Source organism: Trachypithecus francoisi, unplaced genomic scaffold (genome assembly GCF_009764315.1).
Source record: "Trachypithecus francoisi isolate TF-2019V2 unplaced genomic scaffold, Tfra_2.0 Contig01451, whole genome shotgun sequence".
Classification (NCBI taxonomy): Eukaryota; Metazoa; Chordata; class Mammalia; order Primates; family Cercopithecidae; genus Trachypithecus; species Trachypithecus francoisi.
In genome coordinates, this window is record NW_022681432.1 from 2,318,218 (window position 1) to 2,326,403 (window position 8,186).

Here is an 8,186-nt window from a genome sequence, read left to right on the forward strand (position 1 = left end):
GTCCCTATCAAAAGATCAATGACATTCTTTACAGAAATAGAAAGCCAATCTTAAAACGTATATGGAACCACAGAAGACCCAAAATAGCCAAAGCTATTTTAAGCAAAAAGAGCAAATCTGGAGGAATTACATTATTTGACTTCAAATTATACTACAGAGCTATAGGAACAAAAACAGCCTGGTACGGGCATAAAAGCAGACACATAGACCAGTGGAACAGAATTGAGAATTCAGAAAAAAATCCACACATTAACAGTGAACTCATTATCCCCAAAGGTGCCCAGAACATTTGCTTGGGAAAAGATAGTCTCTTCAATAAATGGTACTGGGAAAACTGGATATACATATTCAGAAAAAAGAAACTAGACTCCTATGTCATGCCATATACAACTATCAAATCAAAATGGATTAAAGGCTTAAACCCAAGACCTCAGGCTACTAAACTACTACAAGAAAACATTGGGGAAACTCTCCAGGACATCAGTCTGGGCAAAGATTTCTTGAGTAATGCCTCACAAGCACAGACAATCAAAGCAAAACTGGACAAATGGGATCATATCAAATTAAAAAGCTACTGCACAGCAAAGGAAACAATAAACAAAATGAAGAGACAACCCACAGAATGGGAGAAAATATTTGCAAACTACTAACATGACAAAAGGTTAATAACAGCAATATATAAGGAATTCAAATAACTCTATAGGAAAAAATCTAATGATAGGATTAAAAATGTGCAAAAGATTTTAATAGACATCTCTCAAAAGGACACATACAAATGGCAAACAGGCATATGAAAAGGTACTCAACATCATTGATCGTCAGAGAAATGCAAAGAAAAACTATGACAAGATATTCCACACCCCAGTTAAAATGACTTATATCCAATAGACAGGCAATAACAAATGCTGGCGAGAATGTAGATAAAAAGGAACCCTTGCGCATTGTTGGTGGGAATGTAAGTTAGTACAACCACTATGGAGAATAGTTTGGATGTTCCTCAAAATAACTAAAAATTGAGTTGCCATATGATCCAGCAATCCCACTGCTGGGTATATACCCCAAAGAAAGAAAATCAGTATATCAAAGAGATATCTGCATTCTCATTTTTGTTGAAGCACTGTATACAATAGCCAAGATTTGGAAGCAACCTAAGTGCTCATCAACAGATGAATGGATAAAGAAATATGATGCATACACACAATGGAATATTACTCAGTCATAAAAATAATAATATCCTGTCATTTGCAACAATGTAAATGGAACTAGACGTCATTATGTTAAGTGAAGTAAGTCAGGCACAGAAAGACAAACATAGCATGTTCTCACTTATTTGTGAGATCTGAAAATTAAAACAATTGAACTCATGAACATAGAGAGTAGAAAGATGGGTACTAGAGGCTGCTAAGAGTAGTGGGATGGCGGAGTGGGGGATGTGAGGATGGGTAATGGGTACAAAAATAGAAAGAATGAATAAGACCTGCTATTTGATAGCACAACAGAGTGACTATAGTCAATAACAGCTGAACTGTACATTTTAAAATAACTAAAATGCTATAATTGGTTTGTTTGTAACACAAAGTATAAATGCTTGAGAGGATGGATATCCCATTCCATGATGTGATTATTACACACTGCATGTCTGTAATGAAACATCTCATGTACCCCATAAATATATACATCACTAGGTACCCACAAATATTAAAAATAAAAAATTTAAATTAAAAAAAGGAGATAGGGATAGAAACGAGTGAGGAGTAAGTAAAGGAATTGCAGGAAAAAATCCCAGCTATAAAAACATACACATAAGGTGAATGAAAATACCTTTAAGTTTGCTATGACTTGGCCGGTGGCTCAAGCCTGTAATCCCAGCACTTTGGGAGGCCGAGATGGGCGGATCACGAGGTCAGGAGATCGAGACCATCCTGGCTAACACGGTGAAACCCCGTCTCTACTAAAAAATACAGAAAACTAGCCGGGCAAGGGGGCGGGTGCCTGTAGTCCCAGCTACTCGGGAGGCTGAGGCAGGAGAATGGCATAAACCCGGGAGGCGGAGCTTGCAGTGAGCTGAGATCCGGCCACTGCACTCCAGCCTGGGCGACAGAGCGAAACTCCATCTCAAAAAAAAAAAAAAAAAAAAGTTTGCTATGACTTTTGCTTAAAACAGTGCTTCTTGATTAAATTATTCAGTAAAGTGCCTCTGTGGTAGATTTCAAAGTTTTTCTTATCTTGCTGTCAAATTGTGGCAGTCATGGAGACTTTTGAAATAGTCTCCTAATTGATTGTACTGCCATTACATGGGACAATGTTCTGCTTCCAATTGGCCTAGGCCTAAGAGGGGAATTTACCAACTTGCATAATGGAGATTTGTGGAGGTTTCAGGTATGACTGGATCAGGGATGGCAAATAATATTGTCAGGGCTCAATTTCTCTACTTCTCAGCTCTGCTTATTGCTGCCTGATCTCAGTTTGCCTGCCATGCTATGCAAGACAATTGCTAGTAGCTCCAAATTTATATCCCAATAGCGGAACAATCCCAGTGGAAACAGACAAGAGTTGACATAGCTCTGGCAAAAAAAAAAAAAAAAAAAAGTTCTGGGGAACATTCTCATTAGCTTTTTGAGGTATATTCCCAACCCTGTACTAATCACTGGGCCAGAGGCATACATATTTGGAAAAAATGAACAGGTTCTGCTCAAGGTAAAGGAGTTTGTGTCCAGGTGAGAAGGCGTTCTGGGCAACTAATAGCAAATGCCCACAGCTCTGGAAACCTCACTGCTTTCACCTCTTTGTACCAACAGGGTCACTGTTCTAAAGGATGAATAAAACCTCATAAGACCTCCAAAAGCAAAAACTAAGAAACAAATGGTGAACCAGTACATGGGGGAGAAAAAAGCTTAACATCACTAATCATCAGGGAAATGCAAATTAACATAGTTAGAAATAAAGAATTGCATTTCATGACAAAATGTCTGTTCCAACAGGCAGCACAATAGTCCTAAATTGATGTATGTATCTTCAAAATATATTACCCAAGAATCAACAGAATAAGAAGAGTCATAGGCAATCCTGAGTCATTGTTGGTGATGTTACCACATATCTCCCAGTAAATGATAGAACAATCAGACCAAAAGCAAAAGAGAGGTCAGGGGGCATGTTTGACAGCGGACACCATTTCAGTTGCTTTCTTGGTTCAATTTGTGTCTCGGCGATGTTTCCTAGAGTCTCGATGGTTCCTATCTCTTCGCCCCCTTTCCCGCCACCTTGTTCTCTGGAAGCCCGGAGACATCAGCCGCTGCGATTGTGCTACTGGCTGCTCGGCACGGAAGGGTCAGGACAGAAAAATAAATCCAAAGATATTTTGGCACTAACAGCATGATCCGTACCAAGAAAGATGAGCAGTCAGTTCGAACTGATGAGACTTCCAAGGAGACTTCAGAGAGTCAAGACAGTGAAAGAGAAAATATGAGAAAGACTTGTTAAGCATAAGTAAGGGCGTGAAAGTTGAATTAAGCACAGTAAATGTACAAACAACAAAGCCCCCCAACAGAAGACCACTTAAAAATTTGGAAGCTACACTTGGCAGGCTTCAAAGAGCTACAGAACATGCTCCAACGGAGAGAATTGAGCCCCTGAATCTTGAGCTGGTGGCTGCTGCATCTGCTGTGGCAGATTCTCTCCCTTTTGACAAGCAAACAACCAAGTCAAGCTGCTGAGGCTGTTCCAGCAGCATGACGAAGAGTCAAGGGCACAGAGAGATGCAGAGAGACCTAAAATCAGTTTCAGTAACATAATATAGATATGAAAGTTGCCAGATCTGCTACAACTAGAGTTCGTTCAAGACCAGAGCATCAGATTCAGTTTGACGAAGGCTATGACAATTATCCTGGCCAAGGAGAAGACCACTGATCTTAGAAAAAGATGTAGAAAAATATATTGGCGGGGAAAAGACTTAATATTTTTGACATGACAGCAGTTACTAAATAAGCACCCGAAACAGACACATCACCTTCACTTTGGGATGTGGAATTTGCTAAGCAGTTAGCCACAGTGAATGAACAACCACTTCAGAATGTGTTTGAAAAGCCGATCCGGTGGACAAAGAGGGGAAAGTGCGGGAGCTCCCAATTAACAATGAAGCAGGTTTTGATGATGGTTGTTCAGAATTTCATGAACATATGTTTCTGGAGGAACACTTGAAGGGCTTTCCAAAATAAGGACCAATATGCCACTTCATGGAGCTGATGACTTGTGGCCTTTCCAAAAACTCATATCTTAGTGTTAAACAGAAGGTTGAGCATGTAGAGTGGTTTACAAACTATTTTAATGAAAAAAAGGACATTCTAAAAGACAGTAATGTACAGTTCAAGTAAGATCATGGAAATTTTTATTTCAAACAATTAGAGATGGATATTACAACTAAATAAAATAATTTTACAAGAAAAAAAGCAAAGTAAGGATATAGAAGATTCAAACAATATAATTATAAAACTCAACCTAATTAGCGTATACAGAACATTACATGAAGCAACTGCAGAATACACGTTTTTTTCAATTTTATATGGAATATTTACCAAGATGAATAAAATACTAGGTGTAATGCAAGACCATACATTTCAGGGACTGAAATCATATGGAATATGTTCTCTGTATACAGTAGAATTAATATAGAAGAAAATAACAGAAAGATAGAGAAAATATATTCAAATGTTTAGAAATTAAGATACACATTTTCAAATAACCCATGGGTCAAATAAGAAATTATAATGGAGAGGGCGGAGCAAGATGGTCGAATAGGAACAGCTCCAGTCTCCAACTCCCAGCGCGAGCAACACAGAAGACCGGTGATTTCTGCATTTTCAACTGAGGTACTGGGGTCATCTCATTAGGGAGTGCCGGACAATCGGTGCTGGTCAGCTGCTGCAGCCTGACCAGCGAGAGCTGAAGCAGGGCGAGGCATCGCCTCACCTGGAAGCGCAGTGGGGAAGGGAATCCGTTTCCCTAGCCAGGGGAACTGAGACACACAACACCTGGAAAATCGGGTAACACCCACCCCAATACAGCGCTTTAAGGAAACAGGCACAGCAGGAGAATATATCGCACACCTGGCCGGGAGGGTCCCACGCCCACGGAGCCTCCCTCACTGCTAACTCAGCAGTCTGCAGTGATCTACGCAAGGCAGCAGCGAGGCTGGGGGAGGGGCGCCCGCCATTGCTGAGGCTTAAGTAGGTAAACAAAGCCGCTGGGAAGCTCGAACTGGGTGGAGCTCACAGCAGCTCAAGGAAGCCTGCCTGTCTCTGTAGACTCCACCTCTGGGGACAGCCCACAGCTGAAGTCCAATAGGGGAAGCAGCGGGCGCCTGTGCAGACGCGAACGACTATGCCTGACAGCTTTGGGGAGAGCCGTGGATCTCCCAAAGCGGAGGTTGAGATCCGAGAACGGACAGACTGCCTGCTCAGGTGGGTCCCTAACCCCTGAGTAGCCTAGCTGGGAGACATCCCCCACTAGGGACAGTCTGACACCCCACACCTCACAGGGTGGAGTCACCCCTGAGAGGAAACTTCCAAAGGAAGAATCAGACAGGTACACTCGCTGTTCAGCAATATTCTATCTTCGGCAACCTCTTCTGCTGATACCCAGGCAAACAGGGTCTGGAGTGGACCTCAAGCAATCTCCAACAGACCAACAGACAGTCCTTCTGACTGTCAGACGGAAAACTATCAAACAGGAAGGACACCTATACCAAAACCCCATCAGTACGTCACCATCATCAAAGACCAGAGACAGATAAAACCACAAAGATGGGGAAGAAGTAGGGCAGAAAAGCTGGAAATTCAAAAAATAAGAGAGCATCTCCCTCTGCAAAGGAGCGCAGCCCATCGTCAGCAATGGATCAAAGCTGGTCAGAGAATGACTTTGACGAGATGAGAGAAGAAGGCTTCAGTTCATCAAACTTCTCAGAGCTAAAGGAGGAATTACGTACCCAGCGCAAAGAAACTAAAAGTCGTGAAAAAAAAGTGGAAGAATTGACAGCTAGACTAATTAATGCAGAGAAGATCATAAACGAACTGACAGAGATGAAAACCATGACACGAGAAATACGTGACAAATGCACAAGCTTCAGTAACCAACTCGATCAACTGGAAGAAAGAGTATCAGCGATTGAGGATCAAATGAATGAAATGAAGCGAGAAGGGAAACCAAAAGAAAAAAGAAGAAAAAGAAATGAACAAAGCCTGCAAGAAGTATGGGATTATGTAAAAAGACCAAATCTACGTCTGATTGGGGTGCCTGAAAGTGAGGGGGAAAATGGAATCAAGTTGGAAAACACTTCAGAATATCATCCAGGAGAACTTCCCTAACTTAGTAAGGCAGGCCACATTCAAATTCAGGAAATACAGAGAACCACAAAGATACTCCTCCAGAAGAGCAACTCCAAGACACATAATTGCCAGATTCACCAAAGTTGAAATGAAGGAAAAAATCTTAAGGGCAGCCAGAGAGAAAGGTCAGGTTACCCACAAAGGAAGCCCATCAGACTAACAGCAGATCTCTCGCGGCAGAAACTCTACAAGCCAGAAGAGAGTGGGGGCCAATATTCAACGTTCTTAAAGAAAAGAATTTTAAACTCAGAATTTCATATCCAGCCAAACTAACTTTCATCAGTGAAGGAGAAATAAAATCCTTTACAGATAAGCAAATGCTTAGAGATTTTGTCACCACCAGGCCTGCCTTACAAGAGACCCTGAAGGAAGCCCTAAACATGGAAAGGAACAACCGGTACCAGCCATTGCAAAAACATGCCAAAATGTAAAGACCATCGAGGCTAGGAAGAAACTGCATCAACTAATGAGCAAATACCAGTTAATATCATAATGACAGGATCAAGTTCACATATAACAATATTAACCTTAAATGTAAATGGACTAAATGCTCCAATTAAAAGACACAGACTGGCAAACTGGATAAAGAGTCAAGACCCATCAGTCTGCTGTATTCAGGAGACCCATCTCACATGCAGAGACATACATAGGCTCAAAATAAAGGGATGGAGGAAGATCTACCAAGCAATGGAGAACAAAAAAAAGCAGGGGTTGCAATCCTAGTCTCTGATAAAACAGACGTTAAACCATCACAGATCAAAAGAGACAAAGAAGGTCATTACATAATGGTAAAGGGATCCATTCAACAGGAAGAGCTAACTCTCCTAAATATATATGCACCCAATACAGGAGCACCCAGATTCATAAAGCAAGTCCTTAGAGACCTACAAAGAGACTTCGACTCCCATACAATAATAATGGGAGACTTCAACACTCCACTGTCAACATTAGACAGATCAACGAGACAGAAAGTTAACAAGGATATCCAGGAATTGAACTCATCTCTGCACCAAGCGGACCTAATAGACATCTATAGAACTCTCCACCCCAAATCAACAGAATATACATTCTTCTCAGCATCACATCGCACTGATTCCAAAATTGACCACATAATTGGAAGTAAAGCACTCCTCAGCAAATGTCAAAGAACAGAAATTATAACAAACTGTCTCTCAGACCACAGTGCAATCAAACTAGAACTCAGGACTAAGAAACTCAATCAAAACCGCTCAACTACATGGAAACTGAACACCTGCTCCTGAATGACTACTGGGTACATAACAAAATGAAAGCAGAAATAAAGATGTTCTTTGAAACCAATGAGAACAAAGATACAACATACCAGAATCTCTGGGACACATTTAAAGCAGTGCGTAGAGGGAAATTTATAGCACTAAATGCCCACAAGAGAAAGCAGGAAAGATCTAAAATTGACACTCTAACATCACAATTAAAAGAACTAGAGAGGCAAGAGCAAACACATTCCAAAGCTAGCAGAAGGCAAGAAATAACTAAGATCAGAGCAGAACTGAAGGAGATAGAGACACAAAAAACCCTCCAAAAAATCAATGAATCCAGGAGTTGGTTTTTTGAAAAGATCAACAAAATTGACAGACCGCTAGCTAGACTAATAAAGAAGAAAAGAGAGAGGAATCAAATAGACGCAATAAAAAATGATAAAGGGGATATCACCACCGACCCCACAGAAATACAAACAACCATCAGAGAATACTATAAATGCCTCTACGCAAATCAACTAGAAAATCTAGAAGAATGGATAATTTCCTGGACACTTACACTCTCCCA

At 40.9% G+C, this 8,186-nt stretch overlaps 1 pseudogene; it reads left to right on the plus strand.

Moving 5' to 3' along the window:
* The first annotated feature begins 3,107 nt into the window (after positions 1 to 3,107).
* LOC117096165 lies at positions 3,108 to 4,242 on the plus strand (annotated as a pseudogene).
* Positions 4,243 to 8,186: the final 3,944 nt, after the last annotated feature.